At 46.1% G+C, this 14,865-nt stretch overlaps 1 protein-coding gene across 2 annotated transcripts in view; it reads right to left on the reverse strand.

The window, feature by feature from the left end:
- Positions 1–11,304, reverse strand: part of LOC310839875 (unconventional myosin-Ia-like) — a 54,604-nt gene extending 43,300 nt beyond the window's left edge. The window contains exon 1 of one of the 2 annotated variants that reach the window (XM_083728831.1): positions 11,095–11,304. The gene's annotated coding sequence lies outside the window, so the exon portion shown is untranslated. Of the gene's footprint in view, positions 1–10,608; positions 10,716–11,094 lie in introns of those variants that run through there. The other variant, XM_083728832.1, reaches the window with a different exon arrangement.
- Positions 11,305–14,865: the final 3,561 nt, after the last annotated feature.

A 14,865-nucleotide genomic window follows, 5' to 3' on the forward strand; every position in this document is an offset into this window, starting at 1 on the left:
AAGCCGCAGATCAGTCACAGTTGCTCTTAGATATTTTTTGGGGGAAATATCTAATTATTGAGAAAATAAACAGAGGTGAAATCCACAATGTGTGCTACAGTTTAAGTAAGTATCTTGGAGACCCCGCTTCTGTTTTTATGTTCCATTATCTTGTTTCAGATGAACTGAAAGCACCCTCCCTGTTACGATGTAGTGAGATTACAGCCTGATTAGTGTGAGTGGGTCTATTACGACGGTTTTACGAGAAGTGGCTCCAGATGGGATTTGACACAAGAGAACAGCTAAAATGTTCTTTAATGGCTATGTATGTTCATTTCCAGAATGGTCCACTCACTCACAGAGTTGAGATTCAAGACCAGTGTCTCTTTAGCAGATTGTATCTGAGAAACAGCAGCTTTTGGCAGCTGGCATAAGCAGGGAAATAGAGTGCTATTGGTTGGGTGAAGATGAGGAATGGCGAGGCCTGAACAAAGTATCTCTCTCTCTCTCTCTCTCTCTCTCTCTCTCTCTCTCTCTCTCTCTCTTTTACTGCTTCCAGGTGTCTTGCTTATTGAGCATTCAACCTAGAATCATAGAATCACCTAGTCCAACCCCCTGATCTGTTTGCAGGGAGATTAGGCGACACTGGATTGTTTACAGGGAGGTTAGACGGCATTGCTTTGAAGAAAGTGCTGCCCCACACTTTCCACTGCATTTCTCCATCACTTTCCTCAGCATGAAAGGTTCAGGTTTCCTTCCTGGGCAGCAGGGAGAGGAAAGTGGTGTGTTGCACTAGGGCTCTAAACCAAATGTAATTGCACAACCTGAATTTTCCAATAAGTGGTTTAATCCCACCCAAAACACAGTGAGAGTCTGAAAGCACCCTCTCTTCTTTTGTAGATCTGATATAGGACTCAGCTACATAAATAAAGACACAGCTATTTGAATGTGCTATAAACATGCAACACCAAGTGGCGCCAGAGAGCAAGAAATTTTAAAACACAATTTTTCACATATATTTTTTTCTTTCGTTATAAATATCACATTTCTGACTTATTTATAGCATTTTTCCTCTATGTGTAGATCCACCCACAGACTAAAAGACCAGCTGTTTTACATTAGTGCCCCTTTACCTCTACCTAAGCTCTGCTTCCCCGTTTGCAACAAAGCAATAAATATTCAGGGGTCCATGCTCTCTATTTTCCTTATTCAGTGAGTGCACATGTGGCAGGGCGCAGCACCACAGTGCTACAATTCCCAGAGTTCCATGAGAAGAGGCATTGGCTGTCAAACTACTCAGGGAATTGCAGCACTGGGAGAGGAACACAGCTCCCTTTTTGGGGGGATGGGGAGGTAGCCACGATTGTTTAAAGTGGTATCACGGGGTACAGAATGAATGCTGCGAATGTAGCCTCTGTGTTGCTTCAATTAAACACAAAAACAAAGCCTGACTCTGAATATCCAGTCTGTGCTGCTCCGTAATGAAGGGAAGCAGCAACAATAAGGGAAGCACATGCAGAGAAGGCTAAAAGGTTGCCAGCTCATAAGTGCTTTGTGAGGAGATGCTGAGTCCTTCCCTACCGCCCCCGCCCCCACTCTTCCATCCTGCCGGGTGCCATTGATTCCTAGGCCAGCTGACAGCTGTTGGCGGCCCAACTTCCTGCTCTGAGTCACTGGTGTCCTTGCAAGCCTGGGGTGTTCTTCCCAGTGGTATTAACCTCTTCACGGCTAGTTCCAAAGTCTAACCTAGAAGAGAGCACTTTCCTCCCTGGAAGCCAAACTCACCGCTGCAGTTAAGCTGGCAATCCCAGTGGCGTAGCGTGGGTTGTCAGAACCCGGGGCAAGGCAAGTAATTTGTGCCCCCTAACCCTAACCCCCAGATGTTGCGCCCGGTGCGGCCGGCCCCCCCTGCACCCCCCACGCTACGCCACTGGGCAATCCTATGCTTCATTTACTCGAAAGAAAGTCCCATTAAAAACCAGGGGGACTTCCAAGTAAACATGGCTAAGAGCAAGCTGCACAAATGCGACTTGTTTCAGAACCCAAACCTTGCACCACCGCTGCCTCGGCGCTGGTGCAAATGTCCATGGATTTGTCTAATCTTTTTTTTAAAAAGTCATGCAAGCTAATGGCAAAGGGCAGACCATGTTAAGGAATTGTAGCTTTCTGAGGAGTAAACCACAGTTCTCAAGAATCTTTAGGGGGAATAATGGGCTTTAAATGGGCTTTAAATCCAAGCATGTCTTTGTGTCTTGCTGCCCTTCTTTTATGGGGCTCCAAGGTGCAGTTTTACCTTTGAGATAAGTTCACCTGAGAGGCAGTGACTTATAAGAGATGGCGTAGCTTAGGACAGTGTTTCCCAACCTTGTGCCTCCAGATGTTTTTGGCCTACAACTCCCATCATCCCTAGCTAGCAAGACCAGTGGTCAGGGATGATGGGAGTTGTAGGCCAAAAACATCTGGAGGCACAAGGTTGGGAAACACTGGCTTAGGAGATATGATTCTGAGCTATGAATCAGAAAACCCCTGGTTCAAAACTTGCTGCTTCTTTCTTTCTTTCTTTCTTTCTTTCTTTCTTTCTTTCTTTCTTTCTTCACACCCCTCACTCTCCAACTCAACTTTAATTGCACAACTTGAATTTGCTGTTATGGGATTGAATCCCACCTGAAGATTGCAAAAGTCTGGAAATGGTGCGTGTATGTGTGCACATGAGAAGGAGAAAAAGAAGGGGGAGATTTTCAGTCTGAAAATGGTGCCTGGGAATAGGGTTAAAGAGCTCTCTCTTCCTGCCCTAGTCTTCCACTTAAACCTGCAATCTCAGCAGTTGCATTGTATTAACAAAAAACCAGCAACCCCAAAATGGATTGCATGCCCTTCAACATTTCTCTGATGAAAATAGGGATGTCCCATTCCATAAAGATAATTTTACTATTTAGACACCACCCATCTGACTGGGTTGCCTCAGCCATTCTGGGTGGCTTCCAACACATATAAAAACATAATAAAACATTAAAAGAAAAATTCCATATACTGGGTTGCCTTCAGGCAGCTCGGGGGTCAGAAAACTCCATAAAGGTAAAGGGACCCCTGGCCATTAGGTCCAGTCGTGACCGACTCTGGGGTTGCGGCGCTCATCTCGCTTTATTGGCCGAGGGAGCTGGCGTACAGCTTCCGGGTCATGTGGCCAGCATGACTAAGTCGCTTCTGCATGACCAGAGCAGAGCAAGGAAACGCCGTTTGCCTTCCCACTGGAGCGGTACCTATTTATCTACTTGCACTTTGACGCGCTTTGGAACTGCTAGGTTGGCTGGAGCAGGAACCAAGCAACGGGAGCTCACCCCGTCATGGGGATTCGAACCACCGACCTTCTGATCGGCAAGTCCTAGGCTCTGTGGTTTAACCCACAGCGCCACCTGCTTCCCTTAGATAACTCCATACCCTGCAACATTTATTCAATGAAAATAGGGACATCCTAAGGAAAAGTGGGACATGTTTGGGATCAAATCAGAAACTGGGTCGCCTTCTGTAAATCCAGGACTGTCCCTGGGGGGAAAAGGACACTAGGAGCATCTAGGATTGCAGAGCCACACATAAAGTCTTAGCAGTGCTGTGCTTCTGCTAGTCATGCGTCTGGCTGAGGGTGAAGCTGGGAAGCCAGCAAAGACTCTTTCCTGGCACTGCCCAACAATCCCTTAGCAAAGCATTCTGTTGTTGTCTGAGCTACTAAATTGCTGTTTGCCCCCAGAGTAGACTCAGCAAGAAAACTCAATGAAGCTGCATCAGCAGCACTAATCGAGGAGTTCCTGTGAGCGGCATGATCGTTAGCCTGACTATAAAAGAACTTTATGGCCGGGAAGGAGTTGAACCGCCTGGATGCTGTACTTTCTCCTTTGTATCTCCCAGGTGAGAGCAGAAGGCCCAACTGCGATAGCATCTCATCCTAAAGTAGGTGGGTAAATAAACAGAGGCATATGGCCAGTGGTTAGTTATGGGGAGCCAAACTCGGAACAGAAGCTGGGATAGATGCATTGAGAGCCAGAGCTCTTGGGTTGTCCAGGTGTACTTGATTCCCGCCTTAACAGTCATTGTGGTGCAATGGTTAGGCTATTTTGTTTTGAGGGTCTCTCTTCTGCTTTTCTTGTTTATTGTGGGCTGCCATGGTTTCTTATGGCTGCCACATGGGAGGAGTTTAACTGTTCCCTTTGGCTATGTAGCTACTAACCAGAGAAACTGTAAGCTCACACTAGGGAGAAGCTAGGAGTTTATCTGAAGTCCTCATGAGAAGAGACCAGCTGGATCAGGCCAAAAACCCATCTAGTCCAGCATCCTGTTCTCACATGACCAACCACATGGCCATCAGAAGCTCCAAGGCCAGACCCAAGTGCAACAGCATCCGATATAGATATTAGCTATGAATCAAGGGCGGTCGGATGAAGGGGTTTATACTTCCAATAAGATTTGTTTTGTTTACCATATTTATATCCCCTTTTCCCACGAGAACTTCCCCAATACACACAAGTAATAATATGGGATGGTAGCCAACACTGGCCATACTCACAGATCCCATTGATTTCAATGTGTACACTCTATGACAAATGTTGGCTATTACCCATTGTTTCTTGTAAGACCACGGGGATTCAAACCCAGGCCTCCCTTGTCTAAGTGAAATACACCAACCCAAGGCTAGGGAACATTTGGCCCTTCAGATGTTGTTGGACTACAGTTCCCATCATGCCTGACCACTGGCTGTGCTGGCTGGGGCTAATGGGAGTCCAATAACATCTGGAGGGACAGAGGTTCCCCAGCCCTGCTTTGTTTGAAGGAAAATAATATACATAACAACCATGCAGGAACAGCAAATGTGGTGCTCTCCAGCTCCAGATGTTGTTGGGGTGGTGGTTTCCAATTCTGATTGAAGCTGGTTTGGAAGAAAACACATCAGAACGTAGAACTTGATAAAAAGTGACAGGGCAAGTGTGGGTTGCAGTTTGTGATGTATGTGCACACCATTTCTCAAACGAGCGGTGAGAACATACCAGATGCAGAGTCAATGGGAATGTGTTTGGGGAGCAAGTAAGAGGGACACTGGGTGATGGAATGGAGTATCCTGGAGAAGATGGAACACTAAACAGTGCTGCAACATTTTGTTGCAGATCCCACTTGTTAACAAGTGCAGTGGTACCTTGGGTTAAGTACTTAATTTATTCCGGAGGTCCTTTCTTAACCTGAAACTGTTCTTAACCTGAGGGACCACTTTAGCTAATGGGGCCTGCTGCTGCCGCCGCGCGGTTTCTGTTCTCAACCTGAAGCAAAGTTCTTAACCTGAGGTACTATTTCTGGGTTAGCAGAGTCTGTAACCTGAAGCGTCTGTAACCAGAGGTACCTCTGTATTAATTTTTAAACTATTCTTTTGATAATGAGGGAGTCAAATACACTGAAACAATGTCGCATTTGTAGGAATTTCCACAAAAATCTATCTTGACATTTGTATTTCTGCTTCACAAAGGCTACTTTGGATAAGAAGAGAACTACTTTCCTCACAAACGGTTGCATTTAAATGAAAAACAGCTTCAGGAGGGCTCACTTCTGAGCAATGGGGGAGGAGCAGGGCTTGTTTGTGTCAGTGTGTGCTGCTCATGTTGTTTGCCCTGTTAGCTGTTTTATTCAGCCTATTTATAACATATCATCTAAGGGTGAAAACCAGAACTTCCTCTGGCCACTTGTCCCAATTCCCAGGTATTCTTAAGGGTAGGAAATATTGTCTTCCTTTAATTTAAGCCCATCTTTGCTTTGCCCTCAGTGTTGACAGAAAACAATTAGTGGTTGTGCTTCAGACTGCAGCAGCCTATACTATTGGAAAAGTTAACTCCTTTCCCAGATGGTGGAACACTATCTGTCCCTTCTGAATTTTCCAGCGGCTTTTGCATTCCAAACAATTACTGCGCTTGGTTGTCCTCCTCTGAACCCATCTGATATATCTTGAATGGTAGTATCAAAAAGTGCATGCAGGATTACTCTGGGTTTTTTTCTTTTTTTTACTCACAGAGCTTAATTCGTGTTATGAGAGGTGGCATGGGAAAAGAAGAACACCTATTGAGGAGGAGTAGTTTATTAATTTATTTAGCTGTACAAAGTACAGTGGGTATGTGTGTGTGTGTATACACACACACACACACACACACACACACACCATATTTTTCGGTGTATAAGACACCTCCATGTATAAGACGCCCCCCTATTTTAGGGGACTCCAAATTTAAAAAACACCCCTCAGCACTACCTGTGTTTAAGAAGAGCCCCAATTTTAAACCTAATTTTTTGGTTTAAAAAAACAACCCTAGTCTTATACACTGAAAAATACGGTATGTATGTTGGTTTTGACCTTAAGAGCTGGTTTTCACTTGGGAAAGAGTGGGCCAAGGGGGAAATGGCTTGAACCTGTGCCTAGAAAGCGCGGGTCAAGTGGAAAACCGCTTGGACCCATGTTTTCTAAGCATGAGACAAGTGCAAGTGTGGACAAGCCCTGAATCAGACCATTGATCTACCATGAAGCCCAGAGATCCATTTACCTGGAGATTTCAGGGACTGAACCTGGGACTTTCAGCATGAAAAGCCCATGCTCAGCTGATGATCTATGCCCTTCCATCAAGCTCAGCAAGAATGAAGCATGCACATAATGGAAAATGCATGAGTCAAGAACGGCACAAGGGCACTGAGTGACAAACTATGTGTAAATGACACAGGGTACCACTTCACAAAACCCCTAGGTGGAAAGCAGCTCTGTGCAAGATGCAGCATGCAACCCACCTGCTGATCATCACACATATAAACTGCATAGGTGTGTTCGTGCTATGTATATTCAGTGTGAAGTCACAGGCAATCATGGCAGCAAACTTTGCCCATGCACGATACATGAACCTCTACTCTAGTAACTTCTACACTACTGTACAGTGCTTTCCCTCTGAGAATGGCGCATAGTATTTAAATGTGCCCAATAAATTAGTAATTGCTCTGAAGCACCATTATCTTGATTAAACTAACTCGATTTGGATTTGCACCAGATCTTGCATCTGTATATAATAGCTCCCTATTGTTAAGGCCCCCCCATCATTAAGATCAGGAGACCAGTAGAACATCAGCTTCTTTAAAAAAAATAAAATTAAACACCACCAACATTTATTGCACTTTATAAAACATCCAACCTTCACCTTTGATTTATAAGGCTGCCCATGGACTCTGCACCACCACCATAAAATCTCAATATCCTTATCAGTCCTGCTTGAATAAAGTTCATATCTGAAGCGAGCAGTTTTATGTTCACTCTGTTGGTATACTGTATTAAGGTTGGTTCAAAAGAGGATACGAATGACGACTTGGGTTATAAGGTAGCCATCTGTACCCAATTTGCAACCAAAATGCTTGCACCTCTGCAAGTTATGTTATGCTATGGTTTATCTGGCTCAAAGGACCCCCAGTGCAGGAAACAGCTTTCTTCTACTGCGAGTAGATCGCAGTCTATCGGGAGTTGGACGTCCCTGCATTATATCAAGTCAGATCATTGCCTCCGTCTAGCTCAGTGGGGTCTACTTGAGAGGTGGAAGACTTGCAGCCCTCCAAATGTTGCTGGACTCCCAAATCCCACCATCTGGCTGAGGGCTGATGGGACCTGGAGTCCAACAACAGCTGGAAGACCACAGGTTCCCCATCCCTGGTTTACTCTGACTCATGACTGTACTCTAGGTTTCCCAGGTGGTAACCTTTCCCCACCCCTTGTACTTCGGACCGTGTGCTACGGTGCCTCCCGCACCTTTCCCAGTCCTACCATATGAGATCCCTTAAGGGGAGATGTCATGAGGACCCCGTGCATGCACAGCACATGCTGTACCACTGAACCATGATCTCTTCAGCTCCTAGCCAAGTCTGTGTCAAATATCTTCTGCCTGGGCCCAGGGCCAATCCTACCATTAGGCAGAATGACGAGAGTGCCACGGATGGCATATTCTGGGAGGCAGTGGCACCCCTCAGCTCTTTCTCCTGTGCTCATTTTCCTGTCTTCAAGGGTGAGATTTTGAGTGGTCTGGAACAGGGAGGTGGCAAAAGCCTTTCGTCTAGCCCCAGGTTAGGTCAGAGCCAAGGGAAAGGTGTGGGTTTTGTTTAGAGCAAGGATGGAGAACCAGGTATTGCTAGACTTCATCTCCTGTCAACCCCTAGCAGGAATGATGGGAGTTGGAATGCAGGAAGGGGCATTGACAATCTCCGCCAGGCCAGGGTGCTCACACTCTTAGCAACCCAAAGTCACAGTGATCTCCAAGAGTCACAGAAGCCAAGTGCATGTTTAGCAGGTTGCAGACAATGGGTGCCAGGGGCATCTAAATATTTGACAAGGGACTGGGGTGGGGGCAGGGAGAAGGATTTCCTGCTCGAAGAAATGGAGTGACTTATGGGAAGTCAACAAAGATAAACATTCATTCATTGGTGGGTGAATTTACCCCTGGTACTATTTTAACAAGTCATTTGCCTCCAGGCGGTTGGTATCACCTTTCCCCTGTGATGGTTTCCGTTCACAAATACACCACTGTGCCAAATTGGCAGGGATGGGGAAATAAATTTAATTGAGTTTGCATCTATAGGTGAACCTACGTAATTTGCATTTACTGAAGCAATATGTGAATTCAAACACAGCCACACTTCAAAATTTGCACTTCTCCAAATTTTGCACCATAGTTCTCCAGCTAAGAAATGCACACCCAGGGTAAACTGTGCATATATTAGAGAAAGGAACATACAACAATGAATTACATTGGGGGAATGGTTTAGCAAAAATGTGTATATTGTGCAAAAAAAAAGTCACACTAGGAAAAAATCACTCTAAAATGCTGATGAATTTTCATAAGGACTTTAGAAAGAGTTCAAACTGATGTGGAAATGTGGAGAAAGGAACCTAAGATTGGAAAAGTGAGAAATCAAGAAAAACTGGATTTGAATCTTTGCACATTCCTACAAATTGGAGATAGTATTGCTGTTATTGGGCCCCTAATTTGTAGAATGCTTTGCTTTCTACAAATTAGAAAGGCAAATTAGTTACTTGCAAAAATCTCCCCCCTGCAACTGAGTTAGCTTCCAGACAACCTGCTTATTGAGCATTCGTCCTGATTCGTTTACAGGGAGATTAGAGGACCTTGGCTATTTACTGAGCATTTATTCTGATCTGTTTGCAGGGAGGTTAGGCAACATTGTGTCAAGCGATGTTTTTCTTATTGCAAAAAGCCCAACCTTCTAGGGCAACAATTAGCTTTAATTGTACAACCTGATTTTGCTGGTTTATGACTGAATCTCACCCAAATCAAGGGTCTGGAAACACCCTGAGTCCAGGGCAAAGGGCTCCTAAAAAACAATTCAGATTTCTTCCCTCCCTTCACTGGGTCACACCTGATCTTCCAACCGCAGAGGTGGGAAAACACTATTTTCTGTGTTCAGCTGGCAACATCTAGGGCTAGAGTATAAGGTTTGCCAGCACTCAGCCCCATAATCCCTTTTCAGTGCCAAATCTGATTCTAGGAGTATGTGAATAAGTCTTGCACATTCTCCAATAGGCAAAGTTCCAGGGATATTGCTGCTTCAGTTTAAGGTTGGGGGGGTGTTATGAGAGAGCGCTGGAGACTTCTGGCATTTTTGTAATATTTGCCTCACGTACAAGTATAGAAGCAGAACACATGTGAAGACAAACATTATGAGTAGGTACCGTATGTCTTGAAGGTGGAAGATCCACTACCCACATCAGATTCCAAGAGAGAGACTCTGCAACTCAGCGTGCCTTCAGCAAAATCACAGCATGCTCTCTCTTGTTCTCCCTCTTTCTAATCTGCAATCTGCAACACATACATATTTGTCCCCTCCCCTCAGGTGGAGGGCTATCACCTTCTCCAAGAGGTCTCCAGCTGCCAGGGGACCCTGTCCAGTCCCCAGAACATCCTGGACTCTTAGTCATCTGCCTAAGAAATTTATCTTCATCCAGCAGCCATAAAAATAAAAAAATGTGTCTCTGGGAACATGCAGAGTGCATGTCCCCCCCATGCAACTGCAGCCTGTAAAGGTAAAGGGACCCCCTAACTGTTAGGTCCAGTCGTGGCCGACTCTGGGGTTGCGGCGCTCATGTCGCTTTACTGGCCGAAGGAGCCAGCGTACAGCTTCTGGGTCATGTGGCCAGCATGACTAAGCCGCTTCTGGCAAACCAGAGCAGCGCACGGAAACGCCGTTTACCTTCCCGCTGGAGCGGTACCTATTTATCTACTTGCACTTTGACGTGTTTTCGAACTGATAGGTTGGCAGGAGCAGGGACCGAGCAACAGGAGCTCACCCCGTCGCAGGGATTTGAACTGTCAACCTTCTGATCGGCAAGTCCTAGGCTCTGTGGTTTAACCCACAGCGCCACCCGCGTCCCACATAAAATGCGTCTCTGGGAACATGCAGAGTGCTTTTACCATGCCCCCCATGCAACTGCGGTCTGTACCTATGCAATAAAAATTAAAGAGCAGAGTTTCAGGCAAGCTTGAACCTCAAACCCCCTCTTTGGGGTAAATGAAACACAGTTCAGTTCTAAGAGCTGCCCTGTGTGTCCCCATCCCCAACATATACCTTTCTGCGTTCTCCACCTCCTTTCTTTCTCTGCCAACTCCTGTTTTGTTTTTCTTTGAAACTTCCGTGTCCGCAAACAAATAAGAAAATGTCTTTGTCTTGGCAATGCCTCCCAAGAAGCACTGGAGATTGGGTAAAGGGTGTGGATTAGACTAAGTTTTTCGGCACATTTCCTCTCCAAATCAGGAACAGGACAGACTTTACAGGGGGATTTCCTACAGACAGAAGCTGTCTCCCTGAAGGGGAGAGGGCTGCTTTTTGTAATAACACAGAGAGGATGGACTGCCCAGAAAACAAACAATGTTTCAAGGATGTAGATTTCCTATTTAACCAGCCAGCGGGGGGTGGGGGGGCAGAGGTATCAGGCCCTGGTGTGCAAAGCCCTGAGAAAGCCGCAGAGTCTCCTACTTTGCAAGCAAGAATGAAGCTGGCCAGGAGGGATCCATGCACTGTGAAGAAAATGCCAAGGCAGGTTCCTACTCACCCCCTGAACAGGGAGACGTCCCACAGCTCTGCAGTCGCACACCCAAACCTTTTCTCCAACGTAGCCCAGGGTTAGAACCAAAAGAGCAAGGGGACGATCCAGCTCAGCAGGAGCTGTCCATGGTTTGTCTGTTCTGCACCGTCCTGCTCGCCGCTCAGCAGTTTCTGACTGGCACACCTACTTCCTCCCCGCACTGCCTGCCACCAAACGATCTCCTCCTCCTCTTCTCAGATCACAGGGCTGTAAAGTCAACAGGGTTAATCATTACGTTGCTAGCAAAGTGCCCATCAATTTGATGGATGGAAGTAGAGTGTGTGTGTGTGTGTGTGTGTGTGTGTGTGTGTGTGTGTGTGTAAGGAGAGATTTGCAAAGAACTCCTGCATATTTCAAAAGCCTGTGCACTCTGTGCCTATACAGCAGTGCTTCCCAAACTTTGGTTCTCCAGCTGTTTTTGAACTACAATTCCCATCATCTCTGACCACTGGTCCTGCTAGCTTGGGATGATGGGAGTTGTAGTCCAAAAACAGCTGGAGACCCAAGTTTGGGAAACACTTCTATAGAGACGCAGTGGACACTCATCCCACCAAGGCCTCTGTCACACTGCCGAGTGCAATTGACTGAGAGCAGGTTTGGGCCTCAACACGGTTCTGAGTGCTTTACTTCTCCTCGCAGTGGAGAATGGCAGTCACTCATTTATATGAAAAGAAATGAAAAGGTGCACTTGGAGATGCCCTATAGTGGGGCTATGGCCCTCCACAGGCTCTCCATCCCTGATCTAGAGGACAGATGACCAACTGGTGACCCTTGAGCTAAGTCATAACGTTGTCCATCTTTTCCTAGTTCCACCACATGGGGGGGGGGGACTTAATTTTATTAATGCGCAGTTTCACCTGAGAGGCAAATAAGTAATGAATTGCTGCACATATTCAATATATGTTTTGTAGTATTCCCAGTTTTGCACACAGAGAGAAGGACCTGCTTGAGTTGATCTGTTAGGAATTTCAGCATCCTCCATAACAAATGTTCCCCATAGTAGTGAATCCAGGCCCGGGCCTCCTCATGAGGCAGGGTGAGGCACCCACCTCGATTCTGGTGAGAATTCTCCGGAAGCTGCCACTGCTGCTAGCACTTTGTGGGTGCTGCTGTGCAACGCAGGCACCAGCAGTGGGGTGGCAACGAGGAGGAGGCATGTTCCTGCATCACCTCAAGTGGCGCAATGGGGCGCACCGCCCCTAAGTGAATCAGCTACTGCTAGTTCAGGGTGGTCCAACATGCAGCCCATGGGCCGCAAGTGGCCCTCAAAGCCTTATTTGGCGGCCCTCAGCAATGATGTCCATACCCACTGTGATAGGAATTTTGAGGTCTTAGATATATGTTAATGTTCATAAGTGTACCAACCAAGCACGTACATAAATCAGCACAGGAAGACCAACCTGAAACCATTTTTGATCCCAAACTGACCAAATGTTTTCTCTGCAAGGTCAAAGGAAAATGGAAAAGCCTCCCCATTGTCTTTTCCTCCACAAATCCTGTCTTAAGGGCACATTTAAGATATGAATAGGGTGTGAGCCTGTGATCTGGCTCAGGAACTAAGTATTTATCATTACAAAAGACTGGCCAGGCTCCCCAGGCAGTCCAATCAAGTGACCATTAAACAGGTAACCTGGCAGACAGGAGGTAAACAAAGCACTCAGATTTCTGCTGTAGACAACCCTTTCTGTGATGTAGCTATGATGTATCGGGGGGGGGGGTCTTGAGCTACACCCCTTCTGTGATGCATGTATGATGTTTCTGGGGCTGGTCTTGGACTCCAGGGAGGGAATTTAAAATGTCTATATGGTATAAGGGCAAGCACACTTTTGTTCTGGGTTCCTCCTCCCTCCTACGTGTGGTGAGTGGAGACCCTGCTGCAACAGATCAATAAAGATCAGGCTTACTAGCTGCTTTGCTTCTCAATATTCTCTGGTTGGCCTCTGTTATTTTCTCCTACCAATAGGGAGCCTATGTAAGGACTTTATATGGGCTCTTGGATACCCCATAAGGGAAAAGGGCAGATTTTTGTTTACAATACCCACCTCCACACAGCACCCCCACAACCTCGTCCCAGCTAGGTCTGGCTTTTGCAAGCTCCGCAGCAGGCAGCAATCGGGGGCTTCAGGGCCACATGGCAGCACACAGGGCCCCCATAGGCACAGCCACCATATGTCATCAGCACAGACTGCCATGCAAGAGGTTGACAGGGCGAGGGGTGACTTGGCTTGGGGGGGAGGCTGAGGTAAAAAGTGAAGGGGAAAGAGACCATGACCTATAAATATTGTTATGTACTGAAGTTCTCAGCCTGGGCCAGCAGGGGGATACTGTAGATAGTTTTCACTCAGGTCCACATATGCAAATAAGGGGTTGAAAGTGACATTCAGTGATTGGATAGTTACAGAAAGTTGTTACAGTTGCGTTGTACTGGAGCTCTATATAAGCAGGCTGGCTGAACCCTTCAGTTCAGTTCTTTTTCTGGGCTGTGAATAAACAAAAGCTGTTTGAAGAATCGCTGTGTCGTCTGATATGTTCACCCACAACTTAACAAATATAACTGTGTATAAATGGGGGCGATGGCTGCAATTAGAGAGAGAAAAGGAATGAGTGACTCAAGAGATGTGGAGGCAAAAACAAGTAAAGAGGGAAATGCTGAGGTAAAAAGCCAAGGGGGAGGAATGGGCTAAAAACAAGGGGGACTGCAGCTGAGGGGAAATGGTGTGAGGGGACAGGCTGAGGTGAATAAAAGTGTTTGAAAGAAGTGCAAGAGTGTAAAAATGGGAGATACTGTGAGCTGCGCCCCTCACTGATGCTGTATCACATCCTCCTTGAGCCACCTAAGGTCAAATCTATAAAATTTCTGAAACAATATGAGAACCGAAACATATCCGTCCTTTTAAATTCACACTCATCCAAACTGTGTAACCAGTACTGCAACCATCCAGTGTTTACACAAATGCATATATTAGGGGGAAATGTAATCTCAGATGCATATATCAGTGAAGATAACGTACAGAAGTGCAATATATGCAGGGGAATTGCTTGCAAAATGAGAAACAGAGAGAAGTGAAATGGGCAGATCCTGCCATTTCTAAGTGGGAGTGTGTTGGATGCAGAGGTGTGTACACAGCCATGGTGTGTGTCTGGGCCTTGCCAGAGTCTTGTGACACCTAAAAAGCTAACAAACTGATGGCAGTATGAGCTTTGTTGAACTGGTGTCCATAAGATGCACAACATTGGCAGAGCTGCTGGTATACATGCATATGATGGGCCCTGCAGGGGTGGAGATTATAAACAGAAATCCTACAAGGTCTGAGGAAAAGAAATGCAGAAATGACGAACACTGACAGTGACCCTTCTTAACCGGCACCCTTCACAAAGCAGGGCAGGTGGTAACACAAAGTTTCCTGGCTTTGTAGCAATGAAAAGAGGGGTGACAAGTCTCTCGCAGCAAACGCAACAAAAGAGTTTTGTGGCACCATCAAGTCTATAAGGCATTACCTTAGCATTGGCCAGCTAATTAACACGCATGCGGAGAGAAGGAAGGAGAAATCAGCCCAAGGTATTTTGCTGCCTGAGGTAAAGAGCAAGATGGCGCCTCCCATCCCAGTTACAAAAGCTGTCTAATTGAATCTAATTGAATCTTTTGTTGGAGTTTACCATCTGCTGTATTATGTATCTTAGATTCAATAGGGTGGTTGTTTTTAAACTCTTTGTGTGGAAACTCACTAACCTAT

This window comes from Podarcis gaigeae (assembly GCF_964106915.1).
Source record: "Podarcis gaigeae genome assembly, chromosome: 2".
In the NCBI taxonomy this organism is placed as follows: Eukaryota; Metazoa; Chordata; class Lepidosauria; order Squamata; family Lacertidae; genus Podarcis; species Podarcis gaigeae.